Source organism: Dendrobates tinctorius, unplaced genomic scaffold, assembly GCF_039654945.1.
Source record: "Dendrobates tinctorius isolate UK_male_01 unplaced genomic scaffold, ASM3965494v1 ptg000020l, whole genome shotgun sequence".
Taxonomy (NCBI): Eukaryota; Metazoa; Chordata; class Amphibia; order Anura; family Dendrobatidae; genus Dendrobates; species Dendrobates tinctorius.
Window position 1 is genome coordinate 39,494,934 of NW_027361688.1, and position 21,926 is coordinate 39,516,859.

Consider the following 21,926-nt stretch of genomic DNA (forward strand, 5'->3'; position numbering starts at 1 on the left):
TTGGCTAAAGGCATGGCAAGCGGACTTGTCTTCTAAAAAGTCCCTCACTAACCTGCCTTTTCAGGGGGTGCGCCTCTTTGGGTCCCAATTGGACCAGATTATTTAGGACGCCACCGGAGGCACGAGTTCACTCCTCCCTCAGTCCAAGCCTCGCAGACCCCCTCTAAGGCGTCAGTTTCGACCCTTTCGGACTTTCCGCCGTTTCAATACGGCGGACAACTCCTCCAGCCAACAGAGACCGCAGGCTCGCCAGGAGAGAAAGAAAGTTTCCTTCAGACCCACGCCTTCCTGGCGACCCCACTCCTCCCAGGGCAGACCGTCCAGATCTAGATGTGGACGGTCTACTTCAGCATGACTATCATCGGGCACGCGAGGGGCCTTTCCAATTGGGAGGTCGACTTCTTTCCTTCAGGGACGTTTGGCTGGCCGCCGTGGAGGACGCCTGGGTCAGGGAGGTCGTATCCTCAGGATACAAGATAGAGTTCGTCTCTCTCCCACGGGATCGTTTCTTCGAATCCCGGCCTCCAAAGGATCCAGCCTTGATCCCGGGGTTCTCTACGGCTATTGCCGCTCTCCTCAGTTCCGGGGTGATTGTGCCCGTTCCCGAATCGGAGCGCTTCACGGGGTTCTACTCGAACCTGTTTGTAGTGCCGAAAAAAGACGGCGCAGTTCGACCCATCTTGGATATCAAGCTGCTCAACAAGAAAGTCCGCCTTCGCCACTTCCGCATGGAGTCGCTTCGCTCGGTCATCGCCTCCATGGAGGAGCAGGAATTCATGTGCTCAATAGACATCCAAGATGCCTATTTACATGTTCCAATTTTATCCGGACATCAGAAGTTCCTGCGCTTTGCGATTCGACAGCACCACTACCAGTTTGTCGCACTGCCCTTCGGTCTTGCCACCGCTCCTAGAGTCTTCACGAAGATCATGGCTGCGTTGATGGCTTTGTTGAGAGTCAGAGGCCTCGTTCTTTTCCCGTACCTAGACGATATTCTGATCAAGGCTCCCTCATTCCAACAGGCTCACCAAAGTTTGTCAATCGTCCTGGACAATCTTTCCAATTTCGGGTGGATCGTCAACAGGAAAAAGTCCTGTCTGGTTCCTACCCAACGCCTGGTCTTTCTAGGTCTTCTGTTCGACACTCGTCGGTCAAGGGTCTTTCTCCCACAAGAAAAGATTCTCTCTCTGCAGCAGGAAGTACGATCGCTGCAGACCTCGCGATTCCCATCCCTCCGTACAGCCATGAGGGTCCTGGGAAAGATGGTGGCGGCGATAGAGGCAGTTCCCTTTGCCCAATTTCACGCCAGGCCTCTCCAGCAGGCCATTCTATCGAAGTGGAACAGGTCGCCTCGGTCCCTGGATCGCCCTGTCCATCTTTCTTACCGGATCAAGCGGTCTATCAACTGGTGGTTGTCGTCACCTCTCATTCTATCGGGTCGATCCTTCCTTCCCATTCACTGGCAGATAGTAACCACAGATGCCAGTCTCCTCGGTTGGGGTGCTGTGTTCCGCAACCACACCGTTCAGGGTCGATGGTCGGATCGGGAATCAGCGCTGCCGATCAACGTTCTGGAGATTCGAGCGATCCATCTTGCTCTGGTCCACTGGGAAAGGCTCCTCAAGGGACTGCCGGTACGGATTCAGACAGACAACGCCACAGCGGTGGCATATGTCAACCGCCAAGGGGGAACACGGAGTGTCTCAGCCCTGGCCGAGGTGTCCAAGATTCTTCGTTGGGCGGAGATTTCCGTTCCGACAATTTCCGCGGTTCACATTCCCGGCGTAGACAACTGGGCCGCCGATTTTCTCAGCCGCGAGGGTCTCGCGGCGGGAGAATGGTCTCTACATCCGGAAGTGTTTCATCTGCTCTGCCTTCGGTGGGGAACCCCGGATGTAGACCTCATGGCGTCTCGCCTCAACAGGAAAGTCCCACAATTCGTGTCCAGGTCTCGGGACCCTCTGGCAGTGGGCGCCGACGCCCTGGCCGTTCCTTGGTCCCAGTTCGAACTTCCCTACCTGTTCCCTCCTCTGCCTCTTCTTCCCAAGCTGTTGAAGAAGATCAAGGCAGAAGGACTTCCGGTCATTCTCATCGCCCCGAATTGGCACAGAAGGTCTTGGTTCGCGGACATTGTCAACCTTCTCGCGGACGCCCCCTGGAAGCTTCCAGACAGAACAGATCTGCTGTCTCAGGGTCCGATTTGCCACCCCAATTCTCGGTCGCTCAATTTAACGGCGTGGCTGTTGAGACCGAGGTTCTGAAACGAGCAGGATTTTCCGACCACGTAATTCAGACCATGATCCGAGCCAGAAAGCCATCATCTTCCAAGAATTACTACCGTACTTGGAAGGCCTATTTCACTTGGTGTGAGACCAATGACGTCGCGCCCATGTCCTTTTCGCTCCCTTCAGTCCTAGCGTTTCTTCAGGCAGGATTGGATGCGGGGCTTGCCCTCAGTTCCCTGAAGGGTCAAGTTTCGGCGCTGTCCATTCTGTTTCAGAAAACGTTGGCTTCCCGTCCTCAGGTTAAGACCTTTCTTCAGGGCGTGGCTCACACGGTCCCGCCGTACCGGGCGCCCGTGGATCCATGGGATCTTAATCTGGTTTTTGAGGTTCTGCAAGGTCCGCCCTTTGAACCCCTCAGGGATATTTCCCTTTCTCTCCTTTCTTGGAAGGTAGCCTTTCTGGTGGCCATCACCTCCGTCCGGCGCGTGTCGGAATTGGCAGCTCTTTCGTGCCGCTCTCCCTTTCTGGTTCTCCACCAGGATAAGGTAGTTCTGCGGCCTCCGCCCTCGTTCCTTCCGAAGGTGGTGTCCTCGTTTCACCTCAACGAGGATATCGTGCTACCGTCCTTTTGTCCGAATCCAACTCATCCCCGAGAGCGGTCCTTGAACAAGCTGGACCTGGTTAGGGCGGTAAGAGTCTATCTGTCTAGAACGACTTCCTTGCGAAAGACAGAGTCTCTTTTCATTATCCCTGATGGAGCGCGGAAAGGTCACCCGGCGTCAAAGGCCACCATTGCTCGCTGGATCAGATCGGCTATCCTGGAAGCCTACCGTGTTAAGCGTCGCGGAGCCCCTCCGGGTATCAGGGCCCACTCTACTCGGGCAGTGGGTGTCTCCTGGGCGGTGCGCCACAGAGCTTCCGCACTGCAGCTTTGCAAAGCTGCAACATGGTCATCGGTTCACACGTTTGTGAAATTCTACAGAGTCCACACCTACGCTTCGGCGGACGCCAGCCTAGGTAGACGGATTCTGCAGGCCGCGGTGGTGAGTCCGCTGGCCTGATGGAAGTTTGTTTCCCACCCCAGGGACTGCTTTGGGACGTCCCAAGGTCTCTGTGTCCCCCAATAAGGCGAACGAGAAAACAGGATTTTTGGGTTGCTTACCGTAAAATCTGTTTCTCGGAGCCTTCATTGGGGGACACAGCACCCTCCCATGTTTTACAGCTCCTGTTCTTACTTTGGTTGAATGGTTACAGTTGAGTTGTTTATGTTGTCAACCTATTCTGTTACTTCTCCTACTGCTTTCTCACTAACTGAGGAATTCTCTGCCGGTCGGTGGGGTGTACACTGCGGAGGAGGAGCTAACCTTTTTTTGTGCATAGTGTCAGCCTCCTAGTGGCAGCAGCATACACCCAAGGTCTCTGTGTCCCCCAATGAAGGCTCCGAGAAACAGATTTTACGGTAAGCAACCCAAAAATCCTGTTTTTTTAGTGTATCAGCAAAACCTATGGAAAATTGCAGCATGACAATTCTTCCATACTTGCAGCATTTTTTTTCACCCATAGAAAGTAATAACAAAGTGCAAAAATACAGCAAAGTGTTTTTGCTATGTATTTGGGGAATAAAACTAACTTTATTGAGCCCGTTACAAACAAATTACTCAAGTAATCCACATAAAAAAAGTGGCAAAAAAATGCAGCAAAGATGCAAAAGTCGGGCGTTTTGAACACAGCATTTTTACTGCCAAGAGAGCAGGTTTTGGCTGCTGAAAGAAACGTTGCAAAATTGCAACACGTCAAAATAGCTTAAGAATGCTTTAAAAAAAATAGCAGTGTTAATAGTTTATTTTTATCAATGAACAAAATGCAAAATGAATGAACAAAAGAGCAAACTAAATCAAATAAATACCCTGAGTGACCACCCATTGCCTTCAAAACAGCAACAATTCTTCTAGGTACACTCCTATAAAGTTAGGTATTTCATGAGGTTAACCCTTTCGCGCCTGAGCCTGTTTTTGCCTTCGTGATCAGGCCAATTTTTTCAATTCTGACCAGTGTCACTTTATGAGGCCATAACTCTAGAACGCTTCAACGGATCCTGCTGATTCTGACATTGTTTTCTCATGACATATTGTACTTCAGGATAGTGGTAAAATTTCTTAGATATGAACTGCGCTTATATGTTAAAAAAATCGAAATTTGGCAAAAATTTTGAAAATTTTGCAATTTTCAAACTTTCAATTTTTATGCCCTTAAATCAGAGAGTGATATTGCACAAAATAGTTAATAAATAACATTTCCCACATGTCTACTTTACATCTGCACAATTTTGGAAACATAATTTTTTTTTTTTAGGAAGTTATAAGGGTTAAAAGTTGACCAGCGATTTCTCATTTTTACAACAAAATTTACAACACCATTTTTTTTAGGGACCACCTCACATTTGAAGTGAGTTTGGGGGGTCAATATGACAGAAAATACCCAAAAGTGACACCATTCTAAAAACTGCACCTCTCAATGTACTCAAAACCACATTCAAGAAGTTTATTAACCCTTCAGGTGTTTCACATGAATGAATGGAATGTGGAAGGAAAAAATAAACATTTAACTTTTTTTCACAAACATTTTACTTCAGAACCATTTTTTTTATTTTCACAAGTGTAAAAACAGAAAATGAACCACAAAATTTTTTGTGCAATTTCTCCCAAATACGCCGATACCCCGTATGTGGGGCTAAACCACTGTTTGAGCACACGGCAGAGCTCAGAAAGGAAGGAGTGCCGTTTGACTTTTTCAATGCAGAATTGGCTGGAATTGAGATAGGACGCCATGTCGCATTTGGAGAGCCCCTAATGTGCCTAAACAGTGAAAACCCCCACAAGTGACCCCATTTTGGAAACTAGACCCCTTAAAGAACTTATCTAGATGTGTCGTGAGCACTTTGAACCCCCAAGTGCTTCACAGAAGTTTATAACGTAGAGTCATGAAAATAAAAAATCATTTTTGTTCCACAAACATGATCTTTTAGCCCCCAATTTTTTATTTTCACAAGGGTAACAGGAGAAATTGGACCCCAAAAGTTGTTGTCCAATTTGTCCTGAGTACACTGGTACCCCATATGTGGAAGAAAACTACTGTTTGGGCACACGGTGGGGATCGGAAGGGAAGTAGTGACGTTTTGGAATGCAGACTTTGATGGAATGGTCTGCGGGTGTCATGTCGCGTTTGCAGAGCCCCTGATGTGCCTAAACAGTGGAAATCCTCCACAAGTGACCCCTTTTTGGAAACTAGACCCCCCCAAGGAACTTATCTAGATGTGTGGTGAGCACTTTGAACCCCCAAGTGTTTCACTAAAGTTTATAATGTAGAGCCGTGAAAATAAAAAAATCATTTTTTTTCCACAAAAATGATCTTTTAGCTCCCAATTTTTATTTTCACAAGGGTAACAGGAGAAATTGGACCCTAAGAGTTGTTGTCCAATTTGTCCTGAGTACGCTGGTACCCCACATGTGGGGGGGGACCACTGTTTGGGCACACGGTGGGGCTCGGAAGGGAAGTAGTGACGTTCTGGAATGCAGACTTTGATGGAATGGTCTGCGGGCGTCATATTGCATTTACAGAGCCCCTGATGTACCTAAACAGTGGAAACCCCCAATTCGAATTCCAACCCTAACCCCAACACACCCCTAACCCTAGCCCTAACCCTAGACCTAGCCTCTAGCCTGCCTACCTGCTTTTTTTTTCTTTACTTTTTTTTTTATTTTTTGTATTTTTGACTCATAGTAACGCCACTTCTCCTCTGATCTCACACTGGCAGATGATCAGAGGAGAAGCAGCGTTACTATGTGACAAGATCGCTGCCCGGCACATAGTAACGCCACTTCTCCTCTGATCTCACACTGACAGATGAGCAGAGGTGAAGCAGCGTTACTGTGTGACAAGATCGCTGCCTGACACAGCTGTGCCAGGCAGCGATCAGCTGTGCCAGGCAGCGATCTAGTCACACTGTAACGCTGCTTCACCTCTGCTCATCTGTCAGCATGAGCTCAGAGGAGAAGTCGCGTTATAATGAGGGAGATCGCCGGGAAACAAGCAGCTTTCCCAGCGAGCTCTCTCATTGGCTGCTGTGATGCGACGTCATCAGGACCTGAACCAATCAGGTCTCGATGACGTCGGGGGTCCCAGCATGCATTGTGCACCGGGAACCCCGCGTTATAAGGTATGAGGGGGTCCCGGGGGGCACAAAACCGCCGACAGTAGATAAACGTCGGAGCTGCACAAAGCCCAGCAAGCGCCAACGTTTATCTACTGTGGGCGGTCGCGAAGAGGTTAAAGGGAACCGGTCATCAGTTTTGGCCGATAAAGTTATATCGGTCAAAACTGGTGACAGGTTCCCTTTAAAGTCAGGTGTATGAATAACCAATTATACCAAACAAGTAAGGCTGGGATCACACATGCGAGGAACAAGGCAGAGTCTCGTATGTTATTACCCGGCACTGCAGCCGGCACTCGGGAGCAGAGCATGTGGCTGCATTTATTGCTATACGGCTGCACGCTCCGATCCGAGTGCCGGCGGCAGTTCCAGGTATTAACATGCGAGACTCGGCCGTGTTTCTTGCATGTGTGATCCCGGCCTAATAATTATCATTTTCTTATGTAGGTTGAAACACGGTAATTAACTGAAATAGAAACAGCTGTGTAGTAGCCTTAAAATTGGGTGAGGAACAGCCAAGCTCTACTGCAAAGGGGAGGCTGTGGAAAATGGTATCATATCTCAGATCATACACCATGGCAAGACTGGGAAGTGTTTTTTGGGCAAAATTTTTTCAGGTACATGCGGTACAGTTGTTGATATTAATAGACATAAATTTCTGCTTAATTGCTCCACAGAAAAAAAGAAGGACAAGAAATTACAATAAATTATAGTCCAGTATATACAGAAAAAATAGCATATAGAAGCGGCATTGTAATTTTGTTGTTTATCTATATGAGGAACTTTTATCTCGCAGATTAGTTGCATCAATGAGAATATTATTGGGCAGAATTCTATTCAAGCATATGTGTTGTAGTTGTTTATATCTATGGGCATAAATTTATGTTTAATTGATCCACAAAAAAAGACAAGAAATTATAATAAATTACAGGCCAGTATGTATGAAAAAATAGTATAAAGTAACGGTATTGTAATCTTGTTATTTATCTATATGAGGAATTTTTTACCCCGCAGCTTAGCGGTTAATGAAATGTGTGTTTCATGGTGTATTTTGTGAATTGTATTGTGCACATGATTTTAATTCACTTATCACTTATGTATCAGCTGTAGCAGGAGTGACCCGTGGAAGCGCTAGAACAGCGCGAAACGGCCGTTGTCAGCTTGTGAACACTCTTGCCACTCTACTCTGACCTGACATGTAAATATGTGTCAATAAAGGAGCTATATTTTATCCTGCTGAGTGCGACCTTTTCTACATATGGATTCAATGATTTGAAGACTGGGAAGTGTAACAAGACACAAGTGCAGCAAGGTCTTGCTCAGACAAAGATTTCAAAGCAGACTGGGATTTCAGGATATGCTGTTCAAGCTCTTTTGAAGAAGAACCAGCATAAAGAACTGTAGACACATTGGTCACCCAATAGGTATTTTACTCAAGTCGTCTGAGGGATACATCTACAAGTAGGGTCCATGCACTCAGAATATATTGACTGTTATGTGATAGAGGGTCTGTCCTCTCCTGTGGTACTTGGACTACCTTGGCTCATGCTGCACAACCCTGTAGTAGGTTGGGCGACTTGGGGGAGTATTTTCAAGGACACTGCTTCGGCACCCAGATAGTCAGGGTGGATACCCAATCTGTGCCTAAATATCTGTCTGACTTTGGGTATGTGTTTTCAAAGCAGGAGTGCCAAGAACTTCCTCCCCATTTTCCTTATGACTGCCCCATTAATCTTATTCCTGGTGTCGAGCTGCAGGAATATATAGCCAAAGAGTCAGATCAGACCATCCTCATCCCCTGTTACTACAGGGATTTTCTTTGTCAAGAAAAAAGATGTGGGTTACACCCCTGCCTAGATTTTCGTGAACTCAATCAGATCACAGTCCGAGATCCGTACTGTTGTGAATTCGCTTTCTGGCCTCCCTCTGGTCATTGCTGAAGGTAGTGGAGCTGGTCAGATCGACAGAGGGGTTGCGAGTTCTCTTTCTGGGCTCCCTCTGGTGGTTACTGGAGGTAATGGAGCTGATCTGATTGACAGAGGCTTGCCACCTGATAATGATGATGACGATTGGAGATCTGGGGTTTCAGATTGGGATTTAAGACAGCCGACTCCCTCTATCCCTGCTGGTGATTTGCTTCCTGTTCCTCCTGAGGTCTGATTTCTCCATCTCTGTCCATGCATGTTCAGCTAAGTGGTTTATTTGCTATTCTGTTTACATTTGATCTGGTTTTATCTATCTCTTCTTGGTGCGGGTCAGCCAGCTCCGGCTGGGGCTGTGCTGAATCGCCGCCCATATGTTACTGCTTGTGCCAGTTTGTTTTATCCCCTGTTAGATTGGTCTCTTTTTGCTCTGCTTTCAGAATATACCAGAGTGCTCATATAGTGGGGGGCGAAGTCGTGTGACTTCAGTGTTTTTTGCATCAGACGTGTTGGACTTTTTGCAGGGTTTTTTGCGTGATTGCAGACAGTGTCTTTCCTTTCCTGTCCTGTCTAGTCAGTGTGGGCCCCATCATTTGCTCAGTCTATTTTCCTGCCTGTGTTTTCATCTTGTCTCACTGACAATATATGTTTGAGGGCTATCTATTCCTTTGGGGTCTGCTCTGGGGCAGTTTAGATTTCCCCTTTCTTGCTTTAGGCTTAGTTAACTCTCTGGCTATGCCGAGGCGTCTAGGATCATCGTAGGTATGCTCCATGGCTACTGCTAGTTGTGTGGATAGGATCAGGGGTCTGCAATCCGCTTAGGTATCAACCTCTCTGGTTTTCTGTGGCTTAGCCTGGACCTGCTCTCCTCCTCGGTGACCAGTTCATAACACCGCACCCTCTCCCTCTCATTCCAGACCTCTTTAACCAGATTGTAGGTGCAAAATGGTTTTCTAAACTGGATCTCAGGGGGACATATAATCTAATTTACACTAAAGAGGGGAATGAGTGGAAAACACCCTTCAGTCCACCTGAGAGACACAATGAGAACCTTGCGAAGCCATTTGGGTTGACTAATGCTCCCCCTGTCTTTCAGCACTTTGTAAATTACATTTTAACTTACCTGGCAGGAAGATTTGCTGTGATCTATCTTGATGACATTCATTTATTCACCTGACCTCGAGTCACATCTGGCACATGTCCGGCTGGTCTTACAGATACTCAGAGAAAAAAAATTATTTGTCAAACCAGAGAAATGTATGTCGAGGCGGTACTGGATTATGATCGTCCAGAGGACTTAAAGTTGCTACAAAGGGTTTTGGGTATCAACAACTATATCCGTAAGTTCATCTAAAAATTTTTGGTAGTGTCCAAACCTCTGACAGACATGAACAGGAAAGGGACGGACTTTTCCAAATGGTTCAGTTTGGTCAGGAAGGCAGTCGATTCCTTGAAGGAGTGTTTTTCATCTGTACCGATTCTCATACAGCCTGATGTCACTGAGCCATTTATTGTAGAAGTTGTCGCTTCTGAAGTGGGGTTGTGGGCTGTTTTATTGTAGGGTGTATCTCCTGGTAATTGGCGTCCATGTGCATATTTTCTAAAAAAAAAGGTCATCCGCTGAGAGAAACTATGACATTGGTAACAAGGAACTCTTGGCTATCAAGTGGGCCTTTGAAGAGAGGAGTCATTTTTTGGAAGAGGCAGTTCATCTGGGTATGATAATCACGGATAATAAGAATCTTGTGTATCTTAAGTGCAAAATGTCTAACATCTAGTCAGTCAAGATGGGTGCTATTCTTCTCCAGATTTAACTTTTTTTGTTACATATAGGCTTAAGCACAAGAACATTAAGGTGGATGCCTTATCTCGTTGTCACTTGAAGGTGGAGATAATTGTGAACCGGGTCCTATACTACAAAAAGGGGTGGTTATTGCATCTATATGCAGAATTCTTAGTGAATATCATGAATTGGTCTTGACCGGACATCCTGGTGGTAAAGCCACCCCAGATCTTTTTACTCTGCGTTTTTGGTGGTCAGGTGTGCATCAGGATGTTCGAAAGTATGTAGCCACCTGCAGTGTTTGTGCACGTTCTAATACATCTCATACTCATCCATCTAGGTCTCTACAACCATTGGCGATTCCCAGTAGACCTTGGACTTATTGATATGTAGATTTCATCACTGATCTACCCTTGTCGTTTGTAAGATGTCAATTTCATTGCATTACCTGCTTTACATAACACCAAGACCTTGGCGCAAATTTTCATCAGAGAGATTGTAAAATTACATAGGATTCCTACCAATATTGTTTCTAATCGAGAGGTGGAATTTATTTCCAAATTTTGGAAGGTGATTTGCGCTCGTTTGGTGATCCATATGTCGCTTTCTTCAGCGTTTCATCCACAGTCTAATGGGCAAACTGAATGTGTTAACCAAAATTTTGAGACTTACCCCAGGTGTTTTGTGTCTGAGAATCAGGAGGATTGGATTACTTACCCCTAGCTGAATTTGCAGTGAATAACCATTGTCATGAGTCTACTGGCAAGCCCTCGTTCTTCGGTGCATACGGGTTTCATCCTCAATTCAGCATGTTTAATAGGAATCATTCTTCAGGCAAGGGGTCTTTAATAATTTGAAGAAGAAGGGGTCCAAATAAAAGTGTGGCTGGAGACATTTGGTAAGACCAGATCTGTGTGTGGGGGATTTGATGTGGTTATCCTCAAAGAACATTAAGTTGAAGGTTTCCTTTTGCAAACTGGGTTCCAGGTTCATTAGTCCTTATAAGATTGTAGCCATTCTCAATCCTGTTGTATTACACCTAGCTTATGGGCTCCTATAAGCATTAGACCATAAGCTAAACCCCATTGTTGTTGGCAGGTTTGGCCAATATTAGTCTAATGTGTATGGAGGGGAGAGCTTAATTTGCTGACTTTGAAATATGCACACTTTTTTGTAATATATTTATGGACAATTTCCAAAATAAATGAGTTACACGAGAAGTTGTAAAAATAATTTTAATGGGAAAATTCATGTATTGTTTCATAGCCAATTCAAACAGGAACTTCAAAGGTTATAGATAAGTCTTTAGGATTAAGAAAATAGGAGAAGCTTGAAGATGAACTTTATTTTGTTGGTCTTAATTTTACTCTAATGTGGCTCACTTCCTTTATCCTTTACGTTAGTAATGTCTTCCAGGCTTTAGAAGTAAAAAAAAAATAATTTCCTTTTTATTTTTTTCCCACTGGTTTCTAAGAGAAAGGAAATCATTTTACAGAGTCTGTGCTTTTCCTGATTAATTAGATGCCAAATCCTATCACAGATGGAAGTTGGACGCTTACATTACCATCATTGTTAGTTCCCTGACCTAAGATGACCAGCCATATAAAAATAAAATAATAGAAGAAACAAGAAGTTATTGACTAAGAAAGGTTTTAGAGGAATGGGCAGAAATTAGAGGCAGACAGACGCACAACTCTACAGCCCACAAAAACTTTACAGTGCACATTTTAGATCTCTCATGAGTAGAACATATAACTTCACCAATACATAACTGGTCCCAACTATATACATACAAATGGACACCTTAGCACCTGCATAATCAGGGGGTGAACACATATTTTGGCCATTGCCTTTTACTATCCACAATGTTCCATATCGGTATCACAGGTCCACACTTAGATCCATCACAAGCACAAGATCTGTTCATGACAGCTAGATAGAGGAGCAAATCACCATCTCTAAGAATATGTGAATTTGAAGTTTATTTATTTTGGATTTTAAAGCAGATCCACGTCACTTTCCACATCAAATGCCATTCAAAGATTATTTAAAGTAGTTTTTGATTTGGATTTAAAAGCGGACCTACTCATACTTTTCTCTCTTAACTATGTAGGAATCAATCTCACAACCTTGTACTTCACTCTATACGAGAACAATTTCCCTCCACTATATACAGTAAAGAGATATGATCCTTATTGACAAAATGGAAATCACTCCCTCTCACTATTTGGACGCATCTCAACAATAAAAATGTCTATTGTCCCAAAACGTTTATATATTTTTGAGACTTTACGGGTATCAAACAAATTAATCCAAAGAAATCCAAATTCATATAGTGAACATATATATTCCCTCTAAAAACAGACTATTTTATCATTAAAAACACCTACCCAGTGGAAAATGGTAATATACCAAATGATACAACACCAATTTTAGACCAACAAAAACTTGCCTGTCAAGACCCTACAATAAGCCTATTCTTAACCCCTTCCTGACTGTGGAGGTTGGCACCCTAAGAAACGATTGTTTGGCTCTGGACGTGCACATCCTGGGGGTGTCTCCTGGAGCAGCGCTCTGCTCACGTGATCCGACTCATGTCCACGTGGGCGGCACCTTCGGATCACGTTACCAGACTGTCCATCCTGACGCAGTCTCAGGATGCGCCCCTTCTGAGTGGTGGGTGCGTCGCATGCCACAATAGTATCTGCATGCGCTTGCGACTCCTAGGTAGCCACATTGGTGGAGCATGATGGGGCGTACATTTATTAGTAAGGAAGCAGTTGGATTGGATTTGAATCCCGGCCGCCATATCGGAATACCCATAACTTGGGTGTTCCAATATGACGGTCGTCGTAGTTCCGATGCGAGCAGCCGGGAGATGAGCGTCTGGTGCCGCTCATCTCCCGGCTGCGTCACTGCTGACCTCCCTGCGGCGGGAGATTAGCATCGGAGGAGAGCAGAGCGGAACCGCAGGTGTGCGGAGAGGAGCTGCAGCAAGAGGTTCTGCAGAAACAAGAACGAAGCAAGACTGAACCGCAGGTATGCGGAGAGAAGCTGCAGCAAGAGGTTCTGCAGCAGCAAAAGTGGAGCAGAACTGCAGTAGCAGCAAGACAGAGGGAGTAAAGGCAAGGATACACCAAGAAGGAAGGAAAGGCCACAGACTGGGATAAAACAGACACAGGTATAGGACAGAGTTCAGACTAGGCAACGTACAGGGCAAGGCACAGAGACAGGGATAAGACGGACACAGGTATAGGATGGAGTTCAGACAAGACAAGGTGCGAGTCAATGCACAGAGACAGGGATACAGAGACCAGGATATTCTGCCTACTGGTGGGCGGAAAACATGATACAAAGCACACGGAAACAGATCTGGGTATGATGCCCCCAGAGCAGGCAGAGACAGGACAGGACTGAGTAAAGGCTTTGCTCAGGAAGCTTCCACCGGGTGGAGCTGCCCTAAATACTAGAGGCCCCTTGGTATTTGGCTGAGAGTGGTGGCGCCGCTCCCCTATGCACACAGCCAGGAAGTATGCAGAGAGCAGGCAGGAGGCAAGAGGCTTACAGCATGTAGCCGGCAGCAGACAGAACTCACAGCATGGCCCGGCATAGTGAGTAGGGCAGGTGGGGGATGGGAGGCCATGCAGTGATGCCGGCAGGGTTGTTACAACCACCAACTTGAACACAGCCAGGGGGAAACGACAGCAGACTGTTCTTAAACTCCTCTGTTTGGGGACAAATCCCATGACGCACAGGACCTGTGGACTGGGATCAAACTACAGACAGATGAGCATTTGGTGCCAGTGAACCTCAAGCCCACCCTGGTGGCATGCGATAACAGCCGAAATCTCATAGAAGCTCTGGGCCTAGCCGGTTTGACGCACATCCCTTGCCTGGCGCATGTGATAAACTTGATGATGCAGAGCTTCCTTAAAAACTACCCACACATGTTGGAGGTGCTGCTGAAAGTGCGGCAGTGTGTGCACACTTCACCATTCTTACACTGCTGCTGCTAACCTATCTGCGCTGCAGCGTCTCTTCTGCCCGATCACAGGCTGATATGCGACATACCAACAAGATGGAACTCCACCTTGCATAAGCTGGAGAGACTGGGCAAGCAGCAGCAGGCATTAGTCAAGTTTAGCTGCAGCACGCACGGCTGAGTCGCACTTCAGAACACCACCACTTCACCACCAATGACTGGGCCTCCATATGGGACATGTGTGCCGTGTTGTGCTGCTTTGAATATTCCACCAATATGGCCAGCACTAATGACGCCATGATCAGCGTTACTATACAAGAATAATTTACCGTCATTACTTCCGTCATTGGAGTGGGATCGCAAAATGTGTGAATACAAGCACATGTTGGTAGAAAAACTACTAATGGCTTTCCCACCTGGCAGCGAGGATTCAGTGGAAAAACAAGGCAGAGGTAGCGGAGGAAGTCGCCAATGCAGCTGTTGCACCGACAGCAACTTGGAATGTGGGTTAGCATAGCTGAAATGTGGCAAAAACATTATGAGCATGCCACAACTTCATGCACCACCATCTGATACTTTTCGTATTAGTAGGAGGCAGCGTTGCAACAACATGGTGGAAGAGTAGGTGTCCACATTTCTCCACTTATTAACAGATGGGTCTGCCCCATTTAACTTCTGGGCCTCCAAATTGGACACATGACCTGAGCTTGCCCTTTATACCTTGGAGGTGCTGGTCTTTCATGCGGCAAGTGTACTGTTAGAACGTGTGTGTAGTATGGCCGGGGGTTTCATCATAGACAGGTGCAACTGCCTGTCCACATCCAATGTGGGGAATCTATCATTACTTAACCCCTTCTCGACCTGTGACACAGCGTATGCGTCATGAAAGTCGGTGCCAATCCGACCTATGACGCATACCCTGTGTCATGAATTCAAAGCCCCCCTGCGGGTCGGGTGACCGGGGTCAATGAAAGGTCACCTGACCCGCAGATACAGGGGGCTTTGTAATTCACCACAGGGGGAGTGGCTTCGCCCCCACGTGGCTACGATCGCTCTGATTGGCTGTTAAAAGTGAAACAGCCAATCAGAGCGATAGTAATATTTCATCAATGAAAATTGATGAAATATTACAATCCAGCCATGGCCGATGCTGCAGTAGCATCGGACATGGCTGGAGACACCGATTTGACTCCCCCCCCACCGGTGATCGCCCCCCCTGCCACTGAATGACAGCGGCAATCTGCCACCGCTGTCATCATCTGCCCCCCCTCCCATTCCCTTCGCTCCCCGCCAGCTTCCGATCCCCCCCTCACCCCCTCTCACCTCCCCGGGCACCTTCCAAGTCCCCCCGTCGCTCCCGGTGTCCGGCGGGTCCGGTTCATGGGCGCCATCTTAGAAAATGGCGGGCGCATGCGCAGTGCGCCCGCCCGAATCTGCCGGCTGCAGATTCCATTATTTCATTTTGATCACTCTCAGAGTGATCAAAATGAAATAAAAAGTAAATGAACCCCCCCCGATTATCACCCCCATAGGTAGGCAGAACTAATAAAATAAAGAAAATATTTTTATTTTTCCATCAGGGTTAGGGTTGGAGAGAGGGTTAGGGATGGAAAGAGGGTTAGGGTTGGAAAGAGGGTTAGGGTTGGAAAGAGGGTTAGGGTTGGAAAGAGGGTTAGGGTTAGGGTTGGAAAGAGGGTTAGGGTTGGAAAGAGGGTTAGGGTTGAAAAGAGGGTTAGGGTTGGAAAGAGGGTTAGGGTTGGAAAGAGGGTTAGGGTTGGAATTAGGGTTAGGGTTGGAAAGAGGGTTAGGGTTGGAAAGAGGGTTAGGGTTGGAAAGAGGGTTAGGGTTGAAAAGAGGGATAGGGTTGAAAAGAGGGTTAGGGTTAGAATTAGGGTTAGGCTTGTGGTTAGTGTTATGGTTAGTGTTGGGGTTAGGGTTGGGATTAGGGTTAGGGATGTGTTGGGGTTAGGGTTGTGGTTAGGGGTGTGTTGGGGTTAGGGTTGGAGTTAGAATTGAGGGGTTTCCACTGTTTAGCCACATCAGGGGGTCTCCAAACGCAACATGGTGCAACCTTTGATTCCAGCCAATTTTGCGTTCAAAAAGTCAAATGGTGCTCACTCCCTTCCAAGCCCCGACGTGTGCCCAAACAGTGGTTTACCCCCACATATGGGGTATCAGCGTACTCAGGAAAAATTGCACAACAACTTTTGGGGTCTAATTTCTCCTGTTACCCTTGGGAAAATAAAAAATTGGGGGCTAGAAAATTATTTTTGTGGAAAAAAAAAGTTTTTTTCATTTTCATGTCTCTGCATAAACTTCTGTGAAGCACTTGGGGGTTGAAAGTGCTCACCATACATCTACATAAGTTCCTTGGAAGGTCTAGTTTCCAAAATGGGGTCACTTGTGGGGGGTTTCCACTGTTTAGGCACATCAGGGGCTCTGCAAACGTAATGACGACTGCAGACTATTCCATCAAAGTCTGCATTTCAAAACGTCACTACTTCCATTCCGAGCCCTGACGTGTGCCCAAACAATGGTTCCCCCACACATATGGGGTATCAGCGTACTTAGGACAAACTGGACAACAACTTTTGGGGTCCAATTTATCCTGTTACCCTTGTGAAAAAAAAAATTGCGGGCTAAAAAATCTTTTTTTTTTGAGGGAAAAAAATGATTTTTTATTTTCACGGCTCTGCGTTATAAACTTCTGTGAAGCACTTGGGGGTTCAAGGTGCTCACCATACATCTAGATAAGTTCCCTGGGGGGTCTAGTTTCCAAAATGGGGTTACTTGTGGGAGGTTTCTACTGTTTAGGCACACAGGGGCTCAGCAAATGTAACATGACGCCCGCAGACCATTCCATCAAAGTCAGCATTTCAAAATGTCACTACTTCCCTGCTGAGACCCAACGTGTGCCCAAACAGTGGTTTCCCCCCACATATGTGTTAGGCGTCGGATTCCTGGCACTGCACAGCGGGAATCCAGAGCCAGACATCCTGCGGTCTCCCATTCCTCTCCGACCGCTCGGACTCCTGCTCAGCAATCTCGGCTGGCCAGGCATCTCCCTCTGACTCGTTCTGTGAGCCTGGATGTTGCTGCCACCTCTGGTGCAGCAATGGTGACACAACCTGCTTTGCAGGGAACTGCTCCCGAGGCTAAGTCCTCATGCCGTGCTACTAGGCATGCCCACAACTTGTCCTCTCAGTGGAGAGCAGGGGTCACATGTGCAGGTCCTATGTCGGATCTGATTGGTCCTTCCTATAGTACTGGAAGGTCCCAGAAGCGCATGGCTATAAAAAGCCCGCATGGTGGCTCGGCCATGCGCTAGTGTAACATATTATGCTGTGTGTGTATGGTGATGGATGAATGGACTGGTGACTGACTCATTTGAAACCCCTTCCCTCGGTTATTACGAATGGTGACAGATTGTTGGGTAGTCAGCTCCAGGTTGTGGCCAGCTACACGCCACTGTGCCTCGTGCACGACACACTAGCGTCCGACGGTGCTCGGTCGTTCCGGCGCCGTCGCTCAGCACCGATAGTTATTGCCGCGCTGCGGTTGCAGCGTTCTTGGCGTCTGCGGTTGCAGCGTCATTCGCTGGGTATCCTGTGAAGTAAACAGGGCCAGCGTCCTCTTACAACTCTGTTGTTTTAGCGACTCTGTGTGTGAACAGAGCCGTACTTAGCGTTCGGGTGACGTTAACCCGAGCGCAGTACCTCACCTTTCGGTGCATCCGCCATTACTCAGCAGCGGTCTTGTCACCTACCGCACGGTGGACCCCGGGCGGCGAACGCACCTCCTATTATTTATATCTGGTGCGTTCCGCCGACCCTAACAATATGGGGTACCAGCATACTCAGGACAAACTGGACAACAACTTTTGGGGTCGAATTTCTCCTGTGACCCTTGTGAAAATAAAAAATTGCGAGCTAAAAATTCATTTTTTGAGGAAAAAAAAAAGATTTTTTATTTTCATGGCTCTGCGTTACAATCTTCTGTGAAGCACTTCGGGGTTCAAGGTGCTCACCACACATCTAGGCAAGTTCCTTATGGGGTCTAGTTTCCAAAATGGGGTCACTTGTGGGGGGTTTCCACAGTTTAGGAACATCAAGGGCTCTGCAAATGTAACATGATGCCCGCAGACCATTCCATCAAAGTCAGCATACCAAAACGTCACTACTTCCCTTCCGAGCCCTGACGTGTGCCCATACAGTGGTCATCCCCCACATATGGGGTATCAGCGTACTCAGGACAAACTAGACAACAACTTTTGGGGTCCAATTTCTCCTGTTACCCTTGTGAAAAAAAAAAATTGCGGGCTAAAAATAATTTTTTTTGAGGGAAAAAAATGATTTTTTATTTTCACGGCTCTGCGTTACAATCTTCTGTGAAGCACTTGGGGGTTCAAGGTGCTCACCACACATCTAGATAAGTTCCTTGGGGGGACTTGTTTCCAAAATGGGGTCCCTTGTGGGGGGTTTCTACTGTTTAGGCACACAGGGGCTCAGCAAATGTAACATGATGCCCGCAGACTATTCCATCAAAGTCAGCATTTCAAAATGTCACTACTTCCCTTCCGAGCCCCGACGTGTGCCCAAACAGTGGTCTCCCCCCACATATGGGGTACCAGCGTACTCAGGACAAACTGGAAAACAACTTTTGGGGTCCAATTTATCCTGGTACCCTTGTGAAAATAAAAAATTGCAGACTAAAAAATTTTTTTTTAGGAAAAAAAAAAGATTTTTTATTTTCACTGCTCTGCATTATAAACTTCTGTGAATCACCTGGGGGTTCAAAGTGCTCACTATGCATCTAGATAAGTTCCTTAGGGGGTCTAGTTTCCAAAATGGGGTCATTTGTGGGGGAGCTCCAAAGTTTAGGCACACAGGGGATCTCCAAACACGACATGGTGTCCGCTAACGATTGGAGCCAATTTTCATTTCAAAAAGTCAAATGGCGCTCATTCCCTTCTGCGCCCTGCCGTTTACCCAAACAGTGCCCCCCCCCCCACATATGGGATACCAGCGTACTCAGGACAATCTGGACAACAACTTTTGTGGTCCAATTTCTCCTGTTACCCTTGTGAAAATAGAAAATAGCGTGCTAAAAAATCATTTTTGAGGAAAAAAAAATGATTTTTTATTTTCACTGCTCTATGTTATAAACTTTTGTGAGGCACTTGGGGGTTCAAAGTGCTCACTACACATCTAGATAAGTTCCTTAAGGGGTCTAGTTACCAAAATGGTGTCACTTGTGGGGGAGCTCCAATGTTTAGGCACACAGGGGCTCTCCAAACGCGACATGGTGTCCGATAACGATTGGAGCTAATTTTCCATTCAAAAAGTCAAATGGCGCTCCTTCCCTTCCGGGCCCTGCCCTGCACCCAAACAGTGGTTTATGACCACATATGAGGTATTGGTGTGCTCAGGAGAAATTGCCCAACAAATTTTAGGATCCATTTTATCCTGTTGCCCATGTGAAAATGAAAAAACTGAGGCTAAAAAATAATTTTTGTGAAAAAAAAGTACTTTTTTTTTTTTTACAGATCAATTTGAGAAGCACCTGGGGGTTCAAAGTGATCACTATGCATCTAGATAAGTTCCTTGGGGGGTCTAGTTTCCAAAATGGGGTCACTTGTGGGGGAGCTCCAGTGTTTAGGCACACAGTGACTCTCCAAATGCGACATGGCAACCGCTAAATATTCCAGCATATTTTCCATTCAAAAAGTCAAATGGTGCTCCTTCCCTTCTGAGCCCTGCCGTACGCCCAAACAGTGGTTTATGACCACATATGAGGTATCGGTGTACTCAGGGGAAATTGCCCAACAAATTTTAGGATCCATTTTATCCTGTTGCCCATGTGAAAATGAAAAAATTGATGCTGAAAGGAAATTTGTGTTGGAAAAATTAAAATGTCCATTTTTTCCTTCCTCATTGCCTTAGCTGTTGTGAAACACCTGAAGGGTTAATAATCTTCTTGAATGTGGTTTTGAGTAGCTTGAAGGGTGCAGTTTTTAGAATGGTGTCACTTTTGGGTATTTTCTGCCATATAGACCCCTCAAAGTGACTTCAAATGTGAGGTGGTCCCTAAAAAAAATGGTTTTGTAAATTTTGTTGTAAAAATGAGAAATCGCTGGTCAACTTTTAACCCTTATAACTTCCTAACAAAAAAATATTTTGCTTCCAAAATTGTGCTGATGTAAAGTAGACATGTGGGAAATGTTATTTAGTAACTATTTTGTGTCACATAACTCTCTAGTTTAACAGAATAAAAATTCAAAATTTGAAAATTGCGAAATTTTCGCCAAATTTCTGATTTTTTCACAAATAAACGCAAAAATTATCGACCTAAATTTACCACTAACATGAAGCCCAATATGTCACGAAAAAACAATCTCAGAATCGCTAGGATGCGTGAAGCGTTCCAGAGTTATTACCTCATAAAGGGACACTGGTCAGAATTGCAAAAAATGGCCAGGTCATTAAGGTCAAAATAGGCTGGGTCATGAAGGGGTTAAAATGAACCAGGCGTGGATCCCACAGGACTTGTCCATACCTTCGGATGACTAGACGACTATAACAGCTGCATCCAGTCAGCATTCACTTCTTTTTGCCATTCGTTTTATTTGGGGGCCTCCTTTCTCCAGGAGGCTCTTTTGTTTGCAAACAATGGGGTGGACAATTGGCCAAAGCGTGATGGAAAGGAGTTGCTCGTTATTAGAGGGAGTGTTCATGCTTTGCTTACGTTTTTTCTATGCCTCCTTTTAGTTATGGATTATTTGTATTTATATGACATTTTTACCAAAATAAGAAAAAAATAATTATCCTAGTTGCATTATTATGTTATTAGACTGTCTCATCATAATTACTGTTTTTCTTATTGTAGAGATGAAAAGATAATGTAACTACGCCTGATTTCTTGATTTAGTGTAATATTAGCTATATGGGAGGCTTTTTTTTTACTTTTCTGCTGATCATTGAGATTCCCTTCTATAGGACCCAGCCCAACAGAAAGCGTCATGCATCTGGCTGTGCTTTATGCTTTTGGCAAGAATATTGTCTCCATGCCAGCTGGTCTCAGTCTCGGGTGTTTTCCTGTATGACTCTCCCTCATGGCCTGAAAGTGTGGCACCACCAAAATGGGATGGGTTCATTTCCTTTGAAGTCATCAAGACTTTTTTAAACTATACTTTTAAGATGGGTGAAACATTGCTATAGTATGTCATACGCCTTGCCCTTTATTCGCCTAGCTAAGCATATATAAATAACACCCTTTCTGCGTAGCTCAGTAATTGATCGTTCTGTGTGCACAGATTGTCTTCGTTCTCGGCAGCATTAAAAATAATTTCACTTGTGAAACAAGTTCTTTCTCAATCGTTGTGTGGTCAGCAGCCTGTGTACACTGGCCAATTGGACAGCGAGCATTCCTAGAATACTTGCTCACGATAATTGGCCAATGTAAATGTACCCTTAGTGTATTGCTTGTGCCCTTTATTATTGTAGGGTGACAATTCCTTTATGTGCAAATTATTATCCCTCTGTTGTTCTTTCATTGATTTGTTGTTACAATTTTCTGGGAACCACATGTGACATATGTTGGTGGCCAAACTAGTTACAAATATGTCATATGAGATACATTGTACATAACATATTCAACAAGGTCCTCTGAAACTTATTGGAAAGGGGATGTATAATCCAAAAATTACAAAAAGATGGAGCAATACAGATGAAGAAGGTGCAATCCACGAAGAGAGACGCCTCACATGGTAAGAGATGACGAGATCAAACGGCGCTACTAGGGGCGG

The 21,926-nt window shown here is 45.8% G+C and overlaps 1 long non-coding RNA gene across 1 annotated transcript in view; it reads right to left on the reverse strand.

Annotated features, from left to right (window-relative positions):
• The window catches only part of LOC141083650 (uncharacterized), a 231,390-nt gene that overhangs the window by 39,045 nt on the left and 170,419 nt on the right, over positions 1 to 21,926 (reverse strand). The window lies entirely within an intron of this gene.